Here is a 26622-nt window from a genome sequence, read left to right as displayed (position 1 = left end):
AAAAATGTGTTTATGGCTTTTATTATTGCATTTCATCTATTCTCAGACCAGCCTTCACTGCTGGCTGCTTCTTTATTGGTGCAGAAAAAGTTTATTGCATAATTCATAGCCCATTAATGATCTGGCAACCAACAGAACTCTTAAGAAACTGCAAAAATAGTCATGTCCACTAAACAGATTAACCACGCTTGGATGCTGTGAACAACCATTCAGGGAGAGCAGGTGGATCTAAGAAGGACATTCTTAAACAAATAACCTACATTCTCAATTGCATTTTCTTTGTTCAAAGAGAATTTTCTTTTAAGTATTTTCACACTTGGAGCAATCAAAGAATCACTAACATTTCCCATGCATTACATGAGCATGGGAATATCTGCTCTATAATTAACAAATATTTGTTTACACAAAATTACAAATTTCCTATTTCTTCCTATGGAAGTAAAATTGTGAGCATGCTTTAATTCTGTTGATTAATATCACTATTTAAAACATGGCTCCAGTAAAACCTGTCAGCTGTTTAATGTTTTTATTTATATCTGGTCCAGTAAACAGCTTCATGAAGCAAACCTTATGGTTCAGTCTTCGGCCATTTCTGATCAGCACCACATATAAGTATTTCATTTTTCATAATCTAATGATTCTGTCAGCTTTCAATATATTTTTCTCGCCAGTGCAAGTTAATCCTGGCGTAGGTGATACAGCTTGCATGAACTACTAGATGAGCAGTCTCTGTAAATTCGCTGTACCACTAGGTCTTACCCTGTTTCTGCAGCAATTTTCTCAGCTGTGTTGCTTATACAGGTAATATAGCAAATGTTTATAAAACATTTGAAATCTTTCTTTTTTAGTTGATGTCATGTTCAGAGCTATCTCCAAGTCAATTCTGGGAAACTCTTAACACATTGTGTACTTTTTTTTTTTTTCCAAGGGGGTGGGGGGTACCAGGGATTAACTCAGGGGCACTGGACACTGAGCCACATCCCCACCGGTATTTTGTATTTTATTTAGAGACAGGGTCTCACTGAGTTACTTAGCACGGCACTTTTGCTAAGGATGGCTTTGAACTTGAGATTCTCCTGCCTCAGCCTCCGGAGCCACAGGGATGACTGGCATGCGCCACTACACCTGGCATATTGTACACTTTCTCAAATAATTTATAGGTCTTTTTTTGTGCGTGTGTAAGTTGGTGAATTTCCATAGAGAAAAAATTAAGATAGTTGATTGCTTCAATTGACTGTTTCATTTTATTGTTTCAATTATATTCAGACAAATATATAGAACATATGTACCAGGCTTGCAATACAGAGAGCTCTACATTGATATAAATATATATAAACCTATACATATATATTTTCCCCAAAGTGGGAGCATATCTGTGACCTTCTTGTTGACAGCTCATTTCGCTCTCCTTTTAATGTGTCTGATGAAGCATATATGGATTTGTCCCAACCTTCCTTCTCTAGGTTTCATCCTGTCATGCCAATTCAAACCTGCATCCAACACCAGGATATCTTCTTTTTGAGATTCTAAAAATAGACTATTTGTGGTTTTTTTCTCATTAATTTATTGTGGTGACCCCACAACCTGTAATCCCTTCCTTTCTTCAATTAGTTTTTAAGTTTTTAAATGACAGTCCTGTCTTTTCCCAGATTAACCTATTTGATTTCACATTCTTAAAGAACAAAAGGAAAAATAAGCACTCTAGTGGGCACTATAGAACAATGCCCTCATTTATGGAGAAAATTTTCTGAGCAGTATAAATGATTTATTCTCATGGACCATTATTTAAGAATACTCAAACCCCTTGAGAATCCTCCAGCAAAAAAATAATGTCATAGTATAATTATACCACAAACTTCTAAAGGTCAAGAAGTAGCACTTATACAGTTTCTCTTTAATCAACTTGTCAATAGCCCAATAAATAAAAATGAAAATCTACTATGAGTGACTTATACCTAAGTGTTGTAGGAAATATAGAGAAATTTACACAGAACACAGGTTGTTTTAGGAGTAAAAAAATAATAAAATGTGAGATGTGAAAATAGTTATAAGAGTGTAGAGAAAGCCTTTATAGAGAAGATGACCTTAGACTGAATCCTGAATTATGGGTTAAAAATGGCCTGAAAAATGAGAAAATGGTAATATTAAAGGCCAGGAGATAGCAATTTCTTAGGTCTACCTGAAGAACTTATTTGCTTGAGAGTTAATAAAACAAGAAAAAAATAGATAAAAAATTAGTCATCAGTGCCCTAGTGTGAATTACCTTCAGGTTTCAGAAGCCTCACCTTAACTTCAAGAGTGGGCAATATAATATGGTAAAGAAAGCATTAATATTTTGAATACAGAAATAAATAGAGGACTATAGTGATTCTTGGAGGATTAAGCATGGCTAGTTACCTGTCTTTCAATTTTACATTATGTGAACATTTAAAAATGTACAGTGCTAGTTCAGATTGAATTGACAAAAAGGAAAGAAAATATTTTTAAATAAAGACAAAAAATAAATGCAAAACATAGTACATGTGGAATATATACTTTTACATATTATCATGAATAGGATATATTTTTATCTCTATAATTTTCATGGAATCAGAGTTAATACTTGAGCCTAAATCAAAAGGACCATTCAAAGGAAGTGCCACTAATAGGGAGCCTCCTCTGTGTTACTTGAAATTGAGCCTAGTATTTACTGGACAACAGAGGAGATCTTTGTAGAACAGGGACATTGCGTTTTATCTTAGAAAGGTTTGGGCTTAGCTAATAAGGCTGATATCCTGGTTTTGACATTGACTTGGGGCATATTGTATGAAGTTCTTAAAAATCTTGAGTTTTCTATCCAGATAAGGTTAGGCATAAAAGTAATAAAGGGAAAAAATAAATGGAGTGAAAGGGGAGAAGTTCAAGAGAGACAAGAGGACTCTTAGACAAATGGCTGAAAGAGACAGCAATTGCAGCATCTCCAAAGGAGTTTCAAGTGTCCATTTCAGGAATGCTGGTACCCAGGGCAACAGTGCTGGATAAGGAGGTCAATAGCGCTGTTCTGAGCCTCAAAACTGACAATGCCCCTCTCCCAGCCAAAGCTTCCATGTGCTCCACAAACACTGTGACTATGTCAATGACAAAATTACTCCAGTCATTATTAAAAATGTCCAGAAGTGTTTCACAATTCTGTTTCCAATATCTCCCAAAGTTTTTAGAGAAGTAGCTCATTGACCTCTAAACCCACTTCATTCATAGAAAGTAAATTAGAGAACCATTTTAATAATAAACATTTTTTTCATATTTATATTCCTCTGAAACCAAATATGGATTTTTACTACCTCTTAGGTGAATGAATTACCTAAGATGTGTTATATAAATAGATTCCTTTATTTTTTATTATTTTTTTTGAGAGAGAGAGAGAGAGAGAGAGAGAGAATTTTAATATTTTTTTTTTCTTTTAGTTTTTGGCAGACACAACATCTTTGTTTGTATGTGGTGCTGAGGATCGAACCGGGGCCGCACACATGCCAGGCGAGCGCGCGACCGCTTGAGCCACATCCCCAGCCCTATAAATAGATTCTTAATGGACCTACTCTTTTGTTCTCCAAATGTGACTAAATATAATGAAGAACTGCATATTGATTCAATTAAGAGCCTTAGCTTTAATGGTGGTGGGATATTGGAAAGTTGCATAGTCTAGATTGGGTTAAGCACTAATGCTCTGAAATCAGACTAGATCTGAGTGCAAATCCTGGATCTGATGCCTACAAATATAATCAGCCACTTCACTCCCTCACCATTTATTTTCAAAGTCAATTAATCAAAATAATAAAATTCCGGGGTTATTTTGAGCATAAATTATATACTGAAAACAATGCAAATTAGCTCACAGACACAGAAAGTTTGCCCAATAAAATGGTAGGTAGTCTGTTTTCTACAGACAAAAGAATGAAATACTGAACTGTGAGAAAAAATAAATAAAAATAATAGATGAATGCCTTTGACAAGTAAAAGACAAACCAGATATCAATCAGGCTATGGAAGCTGAGGCAGAAATATGCACAGTGAAAACATCTTTCCATCAGAGCAGGAAGATGTGCAAAACAGAGTTTAGAAATCATTGAGGTTTAGGTAAAAAAAAAAAATCAACAATTCCTAAATATAACTTGATATCATCTCTTTTTTATTTGTATAAGAATACTTGAAGAATAATAAAATCAATAACAGTGATATTGTACAATTTAAGACTGTTAAGAAATTTTTTCAAAAATGTCTGGGGTGATTTCCATACTCAGGAGTCAACACTACCTATTGACATTCTCATGAGTGGCACACAAAAGTCATCTGCATTGTTTTTCTAATAATTTTATACAAATGTAAATATAAATAAAATTGTGATCAATTTCAGGAAGTTATAGCCTGGGTTTAATAGAAAACAAAGCAAAGAACCAGTAAACAACACACTTTTGAGTATAGCTATGATATAATCTGCCCTTGTTGAAAGGAAAAGGTAGGAAAGAAGGGAGGGTCCTCTAGGAGCATTCCTTTATACTTAGCCAAGTGTTCAATAAATCTGACAAGGTCCAGAGTGAAACAAGAATTGTAGAAAGCATGATAGGTAAAATGTAAGGGGCACTGTAGAAATAAGCTCATTACTTACACAACCTTGAAAATACATGAGTGACAAATATTAAACTACTTGCATTCCATTGAGAAAACCACAAAAACACTGAAGGAGACCCAAAGCTACAGTAGAGCTGTAAACTTATGCATAGAGTGTAGAATAATATTTACCCAAAAGGACTTTAGAGCCATGCAGGTATGGGCCCAAGCCCCAGTGATGACACTTATCAACTCCATTAGTTTAGACAAGGACAGTTTATTTACTTGGCATGATGTTTACCTTGTAATAAATGTCGCAGAAGCAAATATTATAATTTAAATAGAAGCATTGAAGGAATCACCATTAAAACCAGGAAAAAACATGCCCAAATGTTATGAGTATCTACTGCTTTTTGTAATTTCTGATTAAAGCAGCAACATAAAAATTTGAATGAGATATTATTAAATAATATAAACAAGAACTAAAAGAACATAAGAATTGTCAAGAAGGTTAATTGAGGACTACAGTCCTCCAAAATGCTTTAATACATATATTTAAAAATTTATCTGATAAATTTGATGGTATAAATCCATGAAAACATAAGATTATTCTATAACTCTTTGGAACTGTTGGCAATATTAGTAATATTTCCAATCAAATATATTTCAAATGAATTAAAAGTGGCAGAAAAAAAACATTGAAAGAAAATACAATAAAGAGTTTTAAAAATCCCTGATTCAAAAGGTATACTTTAGCACAATGGAATAAATCATGCAGGTCAGCAATCCCTGATTCTGATTCCTCTCTGCATGTTTAGCACCTTTTAATTACACCTCATTTCAATTCTTAAGATGAAAGAGAAACAAAATTATGTGAGCAGCAAAATGTTAAGTATGTGCCCTGGACTTGAAGCAGAGCTCTGCAACTTCCTAGCTGTGTAGCCACTTGTGAGAAAAATAAGTGGCCTCTGTTTACCTCAGTTTCTACCTCTATAAAATGGGAATAACAATAGTGTCTACTGCATAGGTTTGTTTGGGGGTAAGGGAAGAAAAAGAGTATCTAGCACAATACCTAGTAAATTTTAAATACATAAGAAATGATAACTATTATTATTATTATTGTTGTTGTTGTTGTTATACATACAAATAATATGCAAATGAAAACATGATGGTGTAATTAAATAATCAATAAGGTAAATTAATAAAGACTTAGGACATCATAGAGACAGCAATTAGACTCCAGGCATAATGTAATAATCCTCCCTCTCCTATGGAAAGACTGAATGAACATTTAGCTTTACATTTTTAACCAAGAAAACATTGCCATTTACAATTTAGTGCATACTGACCACAAGATAAGATTTTAAAGTTGCTCTAAAATTGCATTCTTTTTGAAACTAAAACCAATCAGGAATTTGTTACCATGAGCATACACTCTCTACCATAAACACTTTCAGCTACCATCATTTCAACATCACACTCCTTGATGCACCCTCTACTTTTAAACAGTGATTACAGGGTGCTTCTGTTCTAATCACAAATTTATTTTTCTTGGTTGGTTCCAGGATTTGCCCTAGTTTTTATTGATCTTCCTTCAACACTCCTGAGTACCACGGAGAACAATCGAAGCCCCACATTGAAGGGACAGCCCTCCTGTCATTCTTTTCTCTCCACCATGAGTGCACGCTGTAGATGGGCCATTCAGAGCTGATTACAATGCCTCAATGTGTCAAATTATCACACTCTTCTGTACTTTTGCAAATGCTATTTTCTTAATCATAAATGTTTTTTTCTTCCTTATGCAATTAGCTGTCTCAAAACCATGTTTCAAAAATCAAGTTCCTTCCTCTGGAAAGTCCTTTCTGACCTTCAAGTTGAGGGCAATGCTGCTTGCATCTCACAAGCAGCCAATGGCTACATCATGTTCTTTTCCATGAGACTATATGTTCCTTGTGGGCAACTTCTGTGCATTTGTCTTCTTTGAAAACTGTGTGTTATACTTACTCAATATTTGTCAAAGGAACAATTGAGTGAATAAAGGAATCTATGAGAGCTGGTGCAGAGAGTGAAATCAAAACTGTGCAAACCAATAAGTTGGGTTTTTCTTCTTGACTTGCTCCTAGGGATTCTCTATTAGTTGATGCATATCCCATATTGATATTTCACATTTGGAGTTAAAGTAAATTTTTTTAAATATTCTAGTATTTAACACTTAGTAAATAACAAGTGAGAAATGACATTAAAAACCTCCATACTGTACCTGAACTGATGGTGGGACTCTAATAGTGAAGCATTTAACCCAATGGGATTTTAAATAGAGCCAATTCTAAAGTGCTTAATCTGAATGATGCAATTAGTTTGGGATGTTGGAAACTAAATTATGAAGAAAACATTTTATTAGTCATGAATAAACTGCCAATCATTTCTTTGTTGTTAGTTTAAAAACTTAGAAAAAATGAATATTTTGAAAAATGAAAATTGATTTAACTACCAGACATTAATGAGATTAAATAATTTACTAAAAGTGGCAGCTTTTAATTTGTGCAATTTTAAGTTGCAACCCCTTATTCTATTTCAGTAATGCCTTTAGCTTTTGCTAAATTATTTAATGTGTGATTTTAATTCCAGCTGAACCACTTCTATTTAAATGGATTTGGAATGCTACCATTGTGATAAAAGAAAATGCCAACCATTTTACAAACCTACATTCCTGTCCTGCTGTACTGTTATATGTGAACATTAGAGCAATGTCTATGCTGAATCCCATATCTATCTTTTTAAAAAACAAATATAAATAGTTTACATCATATTCCCTATTTTTACAAATTGAAGGGTGATTATCTAGTGTAGGTCATTAAAATAGTAGAAGGAAAGTGCTAAAATAGTTACTGTCACTTGGATTGGAAAATTCAGATTAGTATTCAAGGTGATGGTATAGAAGTAGTTAACACCTACTGGGATAATAATGAACAAAGGTAAAATAGATGATAGATAGATAGATAGATAGATAGACCGACTGACCTAGAGCTATTGGACTTTGCTGTGTGAAAACATTGCTAGATATAACATCACCACCCAGGACCCCCAAGTAAAGGCTGACATATCTTCTTCCTCTTCTGAGACATCTTTTTTGGGGGGCATCCTATCTCTTTTTCTATAAATATTATGATGATTATCAGAATCTCAATTTTGGAGCCCTACACTTTATATCTGTCAGCGATTCCTATTTTCATCCAAAAGCATTTGAGTTACATTGTATTAATCATTCTATAACATCTCTTGAAACTATCAACTTCTCTCTAACCCAACTTGAGCCAACCAGTGCAAACCACCATCAACCCTTGTTTTGAGTCACAGTGACCAAACGTCCTGACAAGAATGCTTAGAGAAGGAAACATTTATTTGGGGATAATAGTTTTAGAGGTCTGTGTCCACAAATGACTAACTCCATAGCTCCAGGCCTAAGGTGAGGCAGAACATCAGTATGGAAGGAAGTAGTGGAGGAAAATAGCCCAGAGATTTGCAACAAGAAAGCATAAAGAGGAGCTCTCACCAGGAATAAAATGTAACCCCCAAAGGCACATCCCCAGTGACCTATTACCTCCTGCCACATCCTACATGCCTATAATTACAACCCAGTTAATCTGTACCATTGGATTAATCCATTGATTATATTGTGACTCCTATAATCTAATCATTTCACCTCTGGAAGTTTTTGCATTGTTTCACAAATGAGGTTTGGGGGTCACTACATATTCAAATCATAATGAAACTCTTTTACAATCTCCAATTAATTGGTTTCTACATTAATATTTGAATTCCTCTTATACCATACATACTGAGAAACCAGAGAAACTTTTAAAATATTTCACTCAGTCCTGCCACTCATCTATAAGTTCAGTGAATTTCCATTGCTATTAGACTAATATCCTAAATCCTTTTCATGTTCTCTATATTCCTCAATACTTAGGTTCCTACCAACATCTCTAATCTTATTTAGATACCACTATCCCACTCACACTGGTTGTTCCAGTCCTCAGCTGTTAAAATGTTATAATCTTTGATATCATAGAATTTTTCATGCCTTTGTCTAGAATTTTCTTCCTATATCGTCTTTTACCTGCTAAATCAATTACTTTCAGGTTTCTCACCTTAAACATCTGTTTTTCAGAGAATTCTAGAATTTTATATACAAATGAAATGTTCAGTATTTCTTTTATCTCTCATAAATCTCACTTTAATGATTTGTTATATATCCATCCCCTGCATAAGATTTTTTTGCGGGGAGAGGGTACTGGGGATTGAACTCAAGGGCACTTGACCACTGAGCACACCCCAGCCCTAATTTTGTATTTTGTTTAGAGACAAGGTCTCACTGAGTTGCTTAGCGCCTCGCTTTTGCTGAGGCTGGCTTTAAACTCGTGATCCTTCTATCTCAGACTCCCAAGCTGCTGGGATTATAGGCAGGAGCCACCGAACCTGGCTCCCTGGGTGAGAGTTTAACTTCCGCAACAACAGAAAATTTGTGATTCCTTATCATCATTATATCTCTCCTTTATAATTAGGCCTTAGCAAAATACGATGGACCAAACATCAGCTCTTCAGTTCCACTGAAGTTTATTACATCATAATGTAATTGTGCTAAGTCCAAATCTAAGGTCAAGACTGTCTAAGGAGGCCAGAACTTTGAGTTAGCAAAACCCTCACAATTGCCATTCTATATTGGAAAAATCACAGGTGAGACATGTTTAGACAATCTGAGTGAAGAAAACGCAGAAGAGAAGAAAGCAATTTTAAAACAAAAATAGTTCAGGTTACAAGTGATGATCATAATTTCATTTCTTGAAGTAGCAAAATGGCTTTAGGCATTATTTAACACAACTTCCTAAATAATAAGGAATTTTTTTTCATATTTCATATTTCACACTTGTTATCCTTTCCATGGAGTTCCACTTTTTAAAAACATTAATAATAATAATAAAAAACCGAAATGACACGACCACACAATCTGTGCATATTGAACCCCCTGGAAATAGAGGAAGCCCTCCAGACACAGAGATGGAACCTAAGAGGAGTGCACTCTTCACTGTTTATTCTTTCCTGTTTCTTTTCTCTTTCTCTCATTCTGTCCTCTCCCATTATCCAGCTTTCCTCCCCAATTCTCAAACTTTTCTCTCTGTATAACCTTCTTTCAGGTTGCTAAATTTTCTTTAAATGTAGTCACTTCTTCAAATGAAATTCCTTTGAAGATAGTTTCAATTTCCATCTAATTTGGCTTAAAAAGCAAATAATGATAAGTGCATAGAAGAAATTTGAACCCCTGTACTCTATGTTTCTGTAAATCGCATCCTGGGAAACAACAGTGACAGGTGGGTGGGTGGCAGATGACATGCCAGAGGAGGACCCTGAAGTGCAATGTACTTAAACAGCTTCTTTGTGTTCAAGTATAGGCTATGGAGGATTATACGGACCACTCTGAATGAGCAGTAATAAAAGAATTGTGAGGTAATCCATAATTACACATATAAAATAACATATTTCTTACTGTAAGTATTTATTTTGAAACCTGAAAATACCACTCCAGAAAAGAAGCCAGGTCTTTCCTGCAAACAAATTACTTTTGAATGACATGAATAACTAGTTATTGTTTTCAACATTTCACACCCACAAGATCTTGCATTCATATTCCCAGAGAACTCAAGGGCTGAAGAACCTTCACAGATCAGCAGAGAAAATTACTTCACCCACCCTGGAGCTGGCACCTCCTCTGGGGAAGGAGCTGGCAGCTCTTTAACGAAGCATTATGCCTCATGACATTCTCGAAGCGGTTTGAAGGCTGGATCCCGACTCTGTTGTGGCAGGTCCTCCAGCTCTCTTCCTTCACACTCTCAGTGAGTCTTCACCACGTGGATTTTTATTCTCTGAGCATAACTTCTTATAAATAAGGCTTTTTGACACTCTGCCCTTTTGTCAGTTGTCAGAAGCTTTACTGATTTGTGTTTTGGAAGTATATCTAGCTGCTTCTCCCTTACAAGAATAAGGAAAATACAAAAGGAAATGATTTCTAAACAGAGAACTTGGTCCTGGCTCTATCTTTTAAATCTCCTATAAATTCCTTGAACTTTTTTCTCAGGCACATTAATAAAACTTAGATATTAATATTTTAATCTGCCTGTGATTGTCTGGATATTCATCGCTTGAAATCAATGCGGGCTACTCCTACATAGAGAAAAGTCATTAAATCAACCAATTTCAATCACAATTCCACACTCTTCTAAGAATTGGGAATGCAACTATAAACAAAAGGAACTCCCTATTTTCCTGGAGTTTATATACAAACAAAGGCTGATGGACAATAAACAAATGAATAAATAATATTTCAGGTGAGAAAAGCAGGGTAAGAGAATAAGAAGTGCTACTGGCAGGTGCTTTTTTATACAAAGTGATCAGAGTGGTATATGTGACAAAATGACACTTTAGAGGGACACTGAATATGTAAGACCCAGAGTCATGCTGGTATCTAGACCGAAAATGTTCTATGAAGCAGAACATCTGTTAAAAGGGGACTGTACACTCAAGCCAGGGGAGAGCAAGAGCAAAAGGTAGAATTTCAGAAGTGAAAGAAGAGAATTAGGAAAGAGCCCAATAATACAGAGCACATAGATCATGAAGGGATTGGATGCTCTTTGATCAGGACACGGGAATGACAGTCTTCTTCATGTTATAACTGACTAACCAGTGGAGGGTGGACAGAAGAGCCAGGGTAGAAGAAGGAGATCAGTTTAGGAGACCACTGCAATCACCCTGCAAAGAGATGGTGGTGCATTGAGTTAAACTTATGACAGTCTAGTAGGAAGCTTTCAATGAAGAGATTACCATAACTCAACAAGCAGGGAAAACAAGAGTAATTTTTAAATCACAGAGAAAAGATTTAAGATCTTCACCTGAGAGAAATATCTTAGTGGGAATGTGTAAATTATCTTTATTGTGTCATTTTCTACCAGCTGTTTCTCAATGTGTGACATTTCTTTGCAATCAAGGGAAAAGCTTGGAGTTTTTCTTTGTCTATTCATTGGTATAGATATCTCCTTCCAGAAAAAAAAAAAAAAAAAAAAAACCTCTTTGCATCTTTCTTCTTTCACATGATAAATGTAAATATACAAAGAGAAGCATACATACAGTGCTACACACACCACATTTTACACACACACACACACACACACACACACAATATTCCTATTTACCATTATGACAAGCAACTTTTCTCTTCATAGGAAACAGGATTAATACATCACAGCATTCTAAGAACAAAAACTGTTTCAAATTTGTGAAAATACATATGCTATTCACAAGGCAGCATAGTTACTTACAAAATCTGTCCATCCTTTAGCAGTAATTTATTCACACATATGATAATTATTTTGATCACCTATTATGTGTTAAACACTGGCAGAGATACATAAATAAACTGATATTCCAGAGTATAATTGTCTATAAACAAATCCAATGATTGAGTGTATATTTACTGTCTTATTCTTCTTCTTACAAACATTAACATATTTCTGGATTTTTTTTTACTGATCAAAGGAGATATGTCTTCTGTCTTAGAAGTGATAGATAGACAAGAAATATCAGGGAATTGGGAACACTCACAGCTGGGAAATACTCGTGTCTGTTTTTTCCTTTGTTATATTGACTTTTTCCCTTATGAATTCTCAAGACTGTATTTCAAGAAGCCACACAGAGAGGTTTACTTTACTTGGGTTGGGAAGTAACTGAATTTCTGTTGGGAAGTAACTGAATTTGGATGCAGGAACCCATGAAATTATAAGCAAATGTTAGCAATTTAGGGTGTGTGTAAAAGAAAAAAGGAAACCAAAAGAAAATGAGTCTAATTCCTTAGTTCATGCTATGGACAAGTCAATGGGAGCAGCTGGATTCAAGAAATTCTTGTTCTACAGTCTTAAAGGATATTGGGGCTCTGTCTTCTCTCTTAAGTGCAGGGTAAACCCTTTAGATGTAGCAGAAATGATGAAGTGTCACAGCTGACAGGTCAGGCTCCAGCAATGTGCCTAGTCCATTTCAATGTACCACAGTGAAGTCTTCCACTGAAAAAGTGGGGCTCTCTGCCCTAAGAAAGAGAGAATGATACTGGTCACCAAAATCAAGTGATGGGCTTTAAGTACATATGTACATTTACAAGCAGGAGAAGTAATTGCCAAAGCTTTCTTTAGACTCCAAAAGAAGTCCACGATGAGACACACACCAACAAGAATCTAAATAGCATTGCACTGACTATAGATTTTTCACTTGGAGGTACAAGGAGAGAAAATTACAATGTCAATTGGAGTTCTGACCAGCATGAATATCCTTTTGTCAAATAACCACACTTTAGTATCAACAGGCTTATTCAAGCTTTCATAGAAACGAACACCCTAAACTTGCAGAAGCCTAAATCATGTGGTGATAGAAAGACTGGCTTCTGAGGACTTGAGTTTGTTTGATTTCTTTGCTTGGTTGTTGGTATTCTCTTCTTATTGGAATTGGCAATTTTGCAACAGTGAGGCCTAGGGTGAAATCACAAAGAGACTTCATTTCATATTTTATCTCCCAGCTCCTCTTTAAAGTTCATGCACTTAGGTAAGCTCTTATAACACCCCTGGATCTAAACAGCACTGCCAAGACTCAGGCAGTCATTTTTAGATTAAAAGCCATGGGATTTTAAATCACCAAACACAGTGTGGTTCATAATTAGAATTCTTATATTTATTTAAATTTCTTGAGTTCTGACTCCTTCTTCATGTCTAAGGATTTTTGATGACATCCAGCATGCATGTATGGTGATGTATAGGGAGTGCTAAAAAAATTATTCTGAGTAAACTTTACATATAACTCAACCAGCACATTGGACAAATAAGACCAGGGGAACCCAGTCCCAAATAAATTTTCTCTTTCCTGTTTGTTTTCTTTCACTTTTGTTTAGGGAAGTAAGATTTCCTACTATGGGTAAAAGCTGCTTAGTGTTAAAACTTAAATTATATAAAGTTTCATAAAGGCAATAAATGGATGGGTTTGAAACATTTGTTAGAATGTCCAAAATAATGTAATAATTCAAGCATCCGCTTTTATTCAAAGTTGCAGGCGCTCTGTTCCCTGCAAGGGCCTGCAGATAGGAAAATAAATGAGTAAATGAATAAGGTACATTAAGCTTTTGTTCTCTCACTGTTGCTGCACTGTATTGTTAACATGATGTCTTGAATACTCCGAAGTTGGAACATAGCAGGGAGAAAGTTAAGCAGAGAGAAAACATTTGAATTCAGTCATTACATTGATAACTGGTTTTGAACTCAGGACCTGGCCATTATTTAAAGCTGATTTTGTCTTGTGTGGACATCTTTGTTGATATACTCAATAGCTAAGGACCTCTTACTTGAAGTATCCTGGAGCTGATCCTTCTTTCCCTCATTGCTTCCTCTTTCTCAGTCCATCAAAATCTGGAAATTCATACCCAGGAGGAGTTTCATTGCTGCTCTATGCAAACTTCTTTGTTAGGAACTGAGTTAATTTGGTTCAGGTTTGATCCTCCTATTTTCCACATTAGGAACACATGGATTACTCCCTCCTTTCAGGCCTCAAAAGTTCAAAACCTCACAAACCACTTCATCTGACTTTATAAAATCTTTTGGCAAATTATTATACAATTGGTTTACAACTATTGCCTGGATATTTGTTATGGTTCTTGGTTATGGAATATCACATTTATTTAATTCTGGTTACTGAATCTAATGCTCTAATTTAACAACCTGTTAAAATATTATTATTTTTAAATGTAGTTCTCATTTTGTGACCACTTATATGATCTAACTTTAAATACAATGAAATAGAAACTTGCCTAAGTAAGTTTATATATATATATAAATTCCAGTTACAGTACTCATTAACTCTACAGCTATTCAACCAGAATGAATACACATCAGCAAAAATTGTTTCATCTACTCATAAAGTGGTATATTTGTCAGATGGGTTGAGTCTTTCTCTGGAATATGCTGCTTTCCTCCAGAACACAATGCTGAGTCAGTGAACACCCACACACTTCCCTCTTTCTCCTGTTCCCTTTAAATGGATTCTTCCCACAGTTGAACAATGTCCTTATCCTATTGTATGCCCTTGTCCTCAGAATTCACCTGGACAACCTCACCGTTGATTTTCTTGCTTCTTTCAACTTGCTCGTCTTCATTAGTGCCATCTTAGTTTCTGGCATTAACCTTGTTCAAAAGCCTTACAACGTGCTAGCCTGGCTCCCATGGCTGTGGATGTGCTATTTGTCCTCCAATAACCCAGGCACCCAGTCTCAAGCAGGCACCCTGGAGACTCCAGACCACTTACTGACACACTTCCTCAGTGCCTTGGATCCATCAGTTATGGAGGTTCAACAGGATGGTCTAACTGACATCTTCTAATGGTGGTGCTCAGGAGTTCCTGTTCCATGGCGATATTGTTATCCCAAGACCTAAGGGAAAGAATTGATTTGATAGTGTCCATTTTATTAAGATATATTTATTTTTATCTTGAAAGTAGAATGCAATTCTCAAAGGGAATCTATCCCTTTGCTCTTTAGCTAAAGTAGGGAATGATTTCCTGTTCTTCTTCCATCAATGAAAGCATTACAAAAAGCTTTGATGGAAGACCAGACATCTTGGATTAGGATGGCGTCATTATTAGAAAACATCTCACAATCATTTTTCTAAGTGTGCATTAACTATAGAGTCTTAGAATTTAAGTATAATTAGCCAGAATATGATCTTTGTGTCCACAAACCACATACATATTTGTACCTTTCACAGTTGATTCTTTCTTTGCTTTGTCCCTAATGTTGTTTTTTTTTTTAATACCATTGTTTAAATCTAAATAAAAGTTTGGGTTTCCTTTAAATACACTCTTTCAGGCAGCCTTCTTGATCATATTACTGGGTTCCCACTACCCTTTCCAGTACAGAGCAAACAGATGAAGTTGAAATGAAAAGAATATTTCACTCCACCTTCAAACAATTGCCCCTCATGCAAATTGATATTTTGAGTCGGCTTTTATTGTTTTAAGAATGAGTTAAGCACTCACCGTACTTACAATATTTTTCTAATGTGCTCTCTATTTCTATGTCCCAATATAATTTCTCATTTTTTTACCTGCCAATATTTCCCCTATTTATAAGTGAGTCAAGCAACTAACCATTGATCAGAATGTGCTCCTAAAGGAGGCTGCAAGACTATGTGGTGCTGATGAAAGCCAACTTTTAATGAAAAGTTCAAGAGTTCTAGAATCATAGAGAATTTCTATGCCTTTGTTGCTTTCAATACTTTATCTTTGGCAAATTTCCAGCACATATTTGTTTTATTTCATTATCAATATTCTTGTTATCTGAAAATCAACCTCCCAAATATGTAGGAATTCCCAGCATGATTAAGAAATTAATTTTAGCTGCTTAGACTCAATGATAAAAATAATAGGGACCATGATTAGAAAAAACTTTCTCAGTTATACATTCTTTATATACATGATGTTCTTAAATATTTTAACACTGGACAGTATGCACATTGTAATCCTTTAGTAAAGATGAATGAAATGCAAATTGTAGCCTTGCCTTGTGCCTAGAGGAAATCATAGGGGAAAAGAAAAAAATAATTAGATTTAGAGTTTCATTAAAGTAGAAATCATGAAATAAAAAAGAATAGATCTTTTTTTTGTGTTTTGACAGAACTTTATATAACAATATTGAAGGTTTTATTTTTAAAACAGGAATCTATAGAAGCTATAAAATAGAATCTCTCGTGACTTATGGAAATTGAAGGAGGAGGGTTTAATGACCAGAGTGCTGTAGTCCTTCTGTTCAGAAAAGAAAAATAAGGTTTATTTGGAAAAATCACTGATTTTAACATACTGAAACTACTCTCAAAATTCCATTTTTAAATAATTTTTGATGGAGTAGTTTTTCACTAAATCTGTCCATGTGGAATTCTCAATTTCTTTAGCTGCTTGTAAATAAGTACCCAGTTTCAGTACTTGCTAGTTAATAAACAGAAGAGAATCTCACTCGTGTTTTCAGAGTTAGTGTAATTAATTCACAGCAACTTTACAGCACTGCAACGTTGTCCTTAGGATGGGCAGGACCTTTTCTAGCTATGAAACTTCTGTGACACAATTTATTCTTTTCTCATATAATATATTTATTTGTCCTAGATAGTTCTCAGATGGCTTATAAGGGAAATAATGAAGGTTTAAAATGCAATGCACAACCCCAATGTAAAGCATATTAAATGCAGAGCTCATTTTAATCTTACTGGATCCTCCAAGTTTGATGGTATTCACCACAATGGTGTTGCCTTTTACATTTATTAATAAAAGTGAGAAAGTGATACAACAAATAAAATATGGAAAAAGCAGCATCTGTGCCACATGATTCTTGTCTGGCTATGATAAAAATATTGCACAGCTTATGTGGCAGATAAACTCTAGGATGGTACCTAAAGATCCCTAACTTCCCAGTGTGTGCACCCAAACCCTTGAAAAATTCACTGTCTCCTCTCCTTGAATGGGGGTAGACCAGGATACTTAACTCCTAGTCAACAAAATATGGCAAAATTGATAAAATGCTGCTTCTGTGACTACAACACTGCACTTAAGACTTTTTCATTAATACTCTTTCAAGAGACTCTATTTGCTGTTTTGATGAAGTAAGGGGCCATATCGGAGAAGGCATGTGACAAGGAATTATGGGCAGCATCTCTGAATTTTGAGCAGCTTCCAGTTGATAAGTGAAGCCTCCAGCAGACAACTTGCCAGACACAAAGTGGTAATGTAGCAAAATATATCAACAATTTTAATGCTACCCTGTTGCCTTCTATCATTTTAGTCATCATTGGAGTCTTTCTCTTAATTTTTAATTAAAACAAAACACATAAAGCAATAATGAAAGAATTATCTAATATAAATATTTTTTTTCTCTGCCCCGTGGGTTCTAAAGGAGAGGAAGGAAGTCTGTTAATTCCTTCCCTACTATATGAGGATTTGCAGATCCTCTGATACAAATTCTTTAATTCCAACACTAATCATGTCAGCAATTCACTTAGTCCATTTGTGTTGGTATAATCGAAAACCAGAAACAGGGTAATTCATGAATGAAATTTATTTTCCCAAAGTTTTGGAGGCTGGTCAATTCAAGATCATGGTGCCAGCATCAGGCAAGGGACTTCATTTGGTGTCCTTTCATGTTGGAAAAGCAGAAGAGCAAAAGCCCAAGAAAGTGAACTCATTCCCTCAAGCCTTTTAATAATGGCACTAATTTACTCATAAGGGTGGAGCTCGAATGACCTAAAAACCCCCCTCTAGGTCCTGCCTCCCAACACTGTTGCATCAGGCATTAATTTTTCAACACATGAATTCTGGGAGACACATTTAATCCACAGCATCAACCATGCAAAACATGTGAGCTAGTTCCTTGAATATTAAAATAAAAAAATATAAACACTTCAAATTTACTTTATGAGTAATTTCCTCCTTTTATTAAAGTAATTTGATGAATTAAAAGAAAAAATTAGATTGCATTTAACATGTATTACATGTTTTTCATGGTTTCAAGAGTCAATAGGTTTCCAATAATTATTCACAGGTCTATTTCTATCATATAGTCTACCAGAGTTATTCATTAATCTTACATCTAGTGACTAGTCCATAGATATTCAGCAAATTAGGAATTCAGAGTTAGAATAACTTGTTTCTCAGTTTTCCCAGATGTCAAGTGCAGATAGCAAGAATATGTCATGTAGGAATGTTCCAAACATTAAATAATTTGATGTATGTTAAGTGCTTGAGAAGTGGCCAGTACATTTCACCTATAATATATAATCTATAATAATATTATTAATACTATTATTATTAGCTTATGGATAGATAAGAAAAAATGCTTCTGAGAGCAATGGAGTATATCACTATTTTGGTTGGAGATTAACAGAATCGAAAAAGCAATACATACTCTTAAATACCTGTGAGTTATCATATTAGCAAGATGAATTATCTGGTGTTAAACTAAGGCTAAAGTTCAAGTAAATGTGCTGAAAACTGTAGTACATGCAACTTCACTTAGAGAAGAAGAAATTTCTTGACAAAAATGACAATTGAACACACAGTTGGAAAGTTTTTTGAAATGCTCTTCTCTGATGCCTTTAAAATAGCAAGAATCCAGAATCCTTTCTCTGAGAACAAGGATAAAGTTTTAATTTGACCTGACAGCAGGGGATTGCCCATTGACCCATGAGCTTGTTTCTTCATTCAATACATAGCATTTAAGCATCTGCTATAGGTTTTGTCTGAAGTCTTGTCCGATCAAAAGATGAATAATGTAGTCCCCACCCTTGAGGGATGACCACATAGAAGTAAAGATTTAAAAAGAAAACACACACACACACACACACACACAATTTCCAGGCAATTTAGTAAGACTTTGAGTCAAAGTATGGACAAGTTGCATGAAAAAATAAAGAAAAATTGTCTAAGGACACTTGCAGTCTTAATTTAAGATTAAAAGATATAATATTGAGAGTTTATTATAATAATTTTACTTGATGTTATCTTTCCACAGTGGTCTCAAAGGATACTATAATGACAATATTAATAATGATAAAAATAATAAAAAATATTAATGTTTCAATTTATTGAGATAACATATAGCATTGTCAATAACTACATTTAAAAATTTTATTTCCAAATATTCAAAGATAAACACGGCTTCTCTCCTCTCTGATGTTCTCTAATATTGCTTTTAAACTCTGTGATTTTAAGAGGATGAGAACATGACTGATTCCAGATAGTTTCATAATGATCTTCATTTCCAGAAATTGATCTTATTTCATTTATAAACTAAATGTGTGGTACAGAATGCTGAAGAGAAGTGTGCAGGGACAAAAGCAAATAAGGGATAAAATGAATCTAGCTACTATTTTTAGGTAATATTATATACCAACAACTTATACATACTTCAGATCATTTTGTTGCTTTAATTTTCATGATTGTCATGTGAAGTAGATACTCTTATTTTCTCTGTATGTATAAGAAAACTGGGTCTCAACGATGGCAATCAATAAATGCACATGATTTGTAAATGGTGGAACTGGGATTTGAAACCAAAGCCATATGTCCCCACATCAGAGCTTATATATATATATATTTCTATAGATAAAAGTAAGTTTGGTCCAGATTACTGCAAAAAATAATAAGAAATGAAACCCTCAGAAGGACACCTTCCTATCCCCAAGGTATTAAGTTACGGGTATGATAGAGTGGTTTAAAACAACAATTCCTTAAAATGCTCATTTAAATGTCTTATAAAAATTAGTTTCTTCCAGTTTATCTTTCTCCTTCATTTTTCTTTACTAAGAAGATTTAGTATTCTTGTAGAAGGAAAAAAATCAAATTACTTTCAACAGGCAAGATTGATGGGACATTGGAAAAAAAAATAATGATTGAAATTCTCAGTTGCTCTCCAAGGTGATTAAATTCTAATTGAGGGAAGAGCCTGGTGAAGAACCTGCAGGCTAGAGCAGGGTGGTTCTGTGGGCTCCAAAGGAGATATAGTTGGATCTATGGCATTCTGCAATTGCTTTAGGCAGTTCCATATCGAGTGGTTACAATTCAATAATAGGAAGGGCTGACATTATAATGATTTCTACTCTCCCTAATTATTTTGTGATGCTTGTTGACATGCATAAGTGATGGTTCTGAAGTGCTGTTTAAGAGGGCATAAAATACCTCTCTTTTAGGTGAATAGAGCTCAATTATGGGAGGGGTATGATATTCTACTCCCCTACTGAAATGTATTGCACATCCAACCTTTGAGCCCAGACCTTCAGATCATCCTTTCTTATCAATAGACAGTGACTTATAGAGGGTGATAGAATGATAAAGTCATCATATTTAATCTGTAACTGATAATTCAGATTGCCTCTAGACACAAAATATTAGACAAGAAGTTCCCCTGTTTTCAAGGAAGAGACTTTCCTATTTTTCCCACTTCACAGATTAGGAAAACAAAGCTCAAAGTTGTTACATGCTTTCTTAACAATATAGGATATAAGGAGCAAACCTGTGGGGTATTGTTTCACTTTTGCTTTATTGATTTCTGAGACAGTAGGCTTCTCTTTCTGTCAAACTTACCTGGAAATTTTTTTCTCATTCAATGGAAAATGAAAAGGTGTTCTATCCATAACTCATTTAACAGATCTTTTTTAAATGCCTGCCACATGCCAGTGGTGAATAAAACAAATGTTGTTCCTGTCCTCTGGGAGCTTGTAACTGAGGAGTGAAGAAAACATACTGAACAAAGACTTAAAATTAAAGTGATTGAGTTGATTCTTACATGCAACATGAGAATTGAGAGAAAACTGTATCATTGTATTTTATGAGAGGCACCTCAGTTTGGAGAAGAGAAAAGGAAAGGAAAAAATCATTTGTGGCAAAACTATAAGATAACAAATATCTAATGTTTCATTACATGATTGACTTGTGTACTGAAGAACATGACTCCATTTTTGATGTTTGGCCTCTTACAGTTTTGGGGACCTATTGCTCCTTCAATCCCTCTCTTCCCACTAAGAAGGCCAGGTGTTCCTTCCCATCACATCCACTATCAGATCAACCCATGAAAACCCCCATCCACATGAAAGAACACTCCTGCTAGCCCATTCCTTAACCAATGTAAACCAAAGTCATCCAAATCCATCACCTTTCACTCAACTCAAGGCATTCCAGACCAACTTCAATATCTCCCTGTCCCCCTCCCTGAGATAGCCCCAATTTGGGAAAAATAAGCATTTTTATATCCTTTTGATACAACTGTGGCATCATCGGTCTTGATGCCTGAACCAGTTTGGTAGAAGGAGGGTTGATCCTGCCTTTTAGGGGGGCCAGCACCAAACATCTGGTGCTATGAACAGAAGACTTGGAAGAATAACCACCACCTCTGGGAGCTCTTTTTTTCTTCTTCTTCTTCTTTCTGAACTTGCTAACTAGCTCTGTTTCATGGCTGGTAAGCACACCCTTGGACCTGATGCTTGCTTCCTAGCATGCACTAGAACTAGGCTTTGATGTGATGTTTTTATAAAAAATACATGTTCTAATAAGCCTCTGTTTTAGATTATTGGCCTAAGTTGCAAGTTTCAATAATTGGTATTTAGGGACAAGAATACAGGAACAAAGCACATCCTAAATTGTAGCTGGATCATGGATATTAGCCCATAAATGTCCTTCTGCCTCAATAATCAATAACAATTTATTATATATTTCAAAATAAATTGAAGAAGGATATATTTTGATTCCATCATGGCATGACAAATATTCTATTTGGCAGGATGACCTTCACCTATAACCATTGATTATTTGATTCAACCAAACATTGATTTCCATCCTGTAGAACTCTTGGAAGATAGACTAATACTTTATGTAAAATATAAGCTCATTGAGTAACTTCTCATGTGTTTCCATTGTCTACACATTTCACCAGAAAAGACCTTATTTGGGGGGATAATGAGAGAAAACATGGGTGGTACCCCCTCATGCCCCACACCCCTCAACACCCCCACTCCAAGCACAGAATGCTTAGCTCCTATCTCTGTTTAAGGAACTACAACACCTCAGTGAATAACTGAAATTGACAACAACTCTGGATTCATTGGGTATTATGGCTCATAAACTTATCAAGGAATTAATTCTAACCCAATTTATGTCTTAGTACCCTAAATCCCAATAAAGTAAGGATCTCCTTCGGAGAAGTTTCTAACCCAGACAATATTTATTTGGGGCCCTCTAGTGAAAAATAAAATTATTAATATAAGCAGAGTAGAGAAGAGGTGAAATATATTCATTAACCACACATATACACACCTTGGTACCAGTGAAGGAAATAAAAAATAAAACACAAGTCTGCCATTTGAAACATCAGAAAATCCTAAATTTCCTATGGAGGAATACTACTTTGAAACCACGTTTCAAGATTTTGGAGGCTTAACTTCATAGTGCACTGAAACTTACTTTATTAGTACACCAAACCTTACTTTATTAGTACACCAAGGAAGCAGCCTTATAGATGACAGGTCTTGGGGTTCCTTCTGCAGAGCAAAGTATGGTGGAGTCCATGTGCTGTATCTTTCCATCAGCTGCTTGTTTACACATCAAATTTTTGATTCCATATAAAGTGTGCACATGAGTTTCTTCTTGTCATTTTGTGCAGCTAAATAGGCCTTACCTTAAATACTAAGCATCTGTTCACATTTTAAGTATATGAAACAGATGATTTGAGAGATAATTTAAACTTCACATTTTTTCTAATATATATTTTTGTAAAAAACTGTTTTTTCTTAGGATATATTTTACATAATAAATAAAGCAAAACATATAATCATCATCTAATATATTTATTGTCCCTCTACATTCACCAAGCATTAATATATCATTATGAAAAACAAAGTCTGTGCCTTTAAGTTTGTTTATGTTTATGCTACATGTTTGTGTCTCACCAAACGCAAAGTGGATCTTTTTAGTTCCAAAAGAGTGGTTCTGCTAATTCGACTAAACTGGACCTAGTTTAACAGAGATGCAAATGAAACAAACTTGTTAAGTTTCATTAATGGTCTTTTCATCATTGGGTCTTAGGAGTCAGAATTCATGCACTATCATGGATTTTCATTCAAGATGATAATTGCTTTAATACAGTGGAAGTATAAGAGAAAAACTTAAATTTGCCTGATGTATCAGGCAAAATATCATGGAATGTTGAATTTTAGGGAGGATCAGGAGGTAAATGGGAATGAGAAATTCAGAATAAGAAGAACTTTATTGGTATTTATTTGGGGTCCTCTAGTGAAAAATAAACTTATTAATATAAGCAGAGTAGAGAAGAGGTGAAATATATTCATCAACCACACATATACACACCTTAGTACCAGTGAAGGAAATAAAAAGGCAAGATTGAAGGTGGTAGCAGTGTACTGGTAGAAATCCACAATGATTAAGTCCTTCCAGAATAGTCTATTAAAATGATTGAGAAATAAAAATTTGACTATGGTTAGACTGTCAATGACTATACATGTTATCTTTTGGTTGAGATGAATGGGAATCTCTGAATAATTTTGAGCGAATATGTAAAAGTCTCATTTGCATATGTGAAAGAATATTTTGGTGGCATATATGGAAAATTAATTAGGAAGCAACAAAAATATTGCAATAGTCTAGATAAGCATTCCTGGCATGTTGTATGTATAGAGGCTTCTCTATGTTTGTTTCTGTATTAAAAGTAAACATAATAGGTGTACTGAGTACATTAAATAAAAATGGTAACATTAAATTAAAACAAAGAAATTACTCGAATTTAGACAAAATAGTGTTTTGTCTGCATTTTGACATAAGATTTTCTTCTTATGTCAATCATTATTTTAGGAAATAACAGTTCTATGAATTAGCTAAGTTTCTCTTCATTTTATAGGAGCCTTGGAAAAGTTATCATGTCATAAGTAAAAAAGCTGAGTTTAATTTCTGTCCATCAAATGGCTAACAACAAATTTCTTTTTTTGTTGTTTCTTTTTTTTTTAATTTTTATTGTTGGTTGTTCAAAACATTACATAGTTCTTGATATATCATATTTCACACTTTGATTCAAGTGGGTTATGAACTCCCATTTTTATCCCGTATACAGATTGCAGAATCACATCAGTTACACATCCATTGATTTACATATGGCCATACTAGTGTCTGTTGTATTCTGCTGCCTTTCCTATCCTCTACTAATCCCCCATTTCTTATGGGTCCTATACTTTACTGACTTGGGCCTGCATTATACTGTCTATTAAGTACCACTATATTTACAAAGTTTCTTATTTAAAATTAAGAAAGAGCTTTTACACTGTGTTCTAGTGACTTATGTAGTAGGTTCAATGAATTAATAAATTAGGTTAATAAAAAGGGATAATTATAAGCATGGCATTATCAACTGATTGTTCATACATTAATTTTACTCTTATGTATGTATTTTTCTTTTTGAGGAAAGAAAATGCCTAAAATGCATAGACACTGCAGAAGAAACATCTGTGAACAGGGCTACCATGGGTTAATGGAATTTGGTGAAAAAAAAAATCAAAAACAATGATTAGATTGGGAACTTGAAGAAGAAACACACTCACATAGAAAGTCTGATTTCCAGTTAAAGTCTGGTAAATGCTTTTAAATTGAATGCTTTTCACTTTCTACTCATATCACTGCCCTAGAGACCAAGCACTGAATATTGGAAATATAATAAAATATCAACATGCACCTGTGCTATTTGGTATATTATGTTTTTGTTTTGAAAATTAGACAATCTGTTTCAAAACTTTCTTGTAAAATTCAGGCACTATGAATTCTTCACCTATATCATTTCTCATTCCTGTCTGCACTATGATTTTTTCATTTAGGAAAATGATAAGTGGACTTTATTGAGTTGAACAAGAATTCACACTGAACTTCTGAATTTTATCAGTGTCTTATAAATTATTTTGAGGAGTAGTATAACACCTGTTAAAACACAGAGGAATATAGTTAGTTTATTTTTATTTTGCATAAGAAACCTATACAGGTAAAAGAGATGCTTTTCTCTCATAACTTGCACAACTCCCCTTTTTTGTATATGAATAGTCGACATTTGGCTGCCACAGAAAGATTCATCTAGCCATATATTGGGATTAATGATATTTTACTCTTATAAAGGAAAACAAGTTTCCCAGGAAACGGAGGTGTGAATCTCATGCTCAAGAAACAAATAAGTGCTTCTTTAGCATTCACAGGAGAATCATGTAAACAACAAATATGTACGGGTGCCCATTGTGTGCAATATACCAGCAATATTCCATGTTAGTGAATAGATATTTTTTTCTCAAATAACTTTATTTCAAGTCAAAGATGAAAACCATGCTGTCACATACCCTTTTTGGCCCTTGACAATCATGGCTTATCAAAGACATTCTTTCCCCTAAACCCTAACTATACCACGTACACTATCTCAACGCAGTAATTCTTCTCACTTTTAAATAAATCCATAAGTTGGCCCACAAATTGAAATCTTTTAGCCAATTCTGGTATGTTAAAGATAAGAGGACAACACATGGAATCTACGATAAAGGAATATATTCTAGATACTTCCAACCCCATAGATTTGAGATACAAGTAAATGAAACAGAAGAAACTGTCTTACTTCAGTATCATCTTTTAGCTAATCGATAATTTCAGCAAAAGGAAAATTGATAAGCATCCTATTAACAGCACCACTATCTAGTATTTAACTCATATGGAGAGCTTGGTAGATACAAGGTGCCATAAAAATACCATTGAGGAATGAAGAAGTGAAGGCTGAATCATGTAAGAGGTTTTAAATCATTTTAGCAGCTTTAGCTTTGTACTAAGTAATTGGAAAGACAGTGGAGGATTTTGAGAAGAGAACATATATGACGGAGGCTTTTAATGAGACAATAGAGGCTATGTGGAAAACACATAACTGCAGCAAAAAATATATAAAAGACACAAAACTAATTTGGAGTCTAATAATACAAATGGTGATTTAGAGTGTTCAGAATGGGTAAGGTGAATACTGTTTTGATGCTGGGTATGTTTGAACTAAAGAGTAGTTAATATTTGGTACTATCTTATTTATGGGGATTAAAAGAAATACAGCACTCGAGGATAACTCCAAGTTCATTGACCTGGGCAAGCAGAAAATTTCATTGTGTAGCAGAAAAGAACATAGAGTTTGCAGTGAAACTTCCCTGGTTCAACATGAGAGCTTCCATTTAGTCACTGCAAAATACAATTACTGTGGAATAATGGACAAGCCATTTAGGGTCCCTATGCCTGTTTAATGTTTTAATGCATTATAATTGCACATAGTATTGGTGATCATTGAGAGATACTAAGACATGTATATAGTACAATTTGTCCCATTTAATTCCTCGGTACTTACACTTTCTTTCC

The sequence above is a fragment of the Marmota marmota genome, unplaced genomic scaffold, assembly GCF_001458135.2.
Source record: "Marmota marmota marmota unplaced genomic scaffold, marMar, whole genome shotgun sequence".
In the NCBI taxonomy this organism is placed as follows: domain Eukaryota; kingdom Metazoa; phylum Chordata; class Mammalia; order Rodentia; family Sciuridae; genus Marmota; species Marmota marmota.
Note: the sequence above shows the minus strand (reverse complement) of the source record.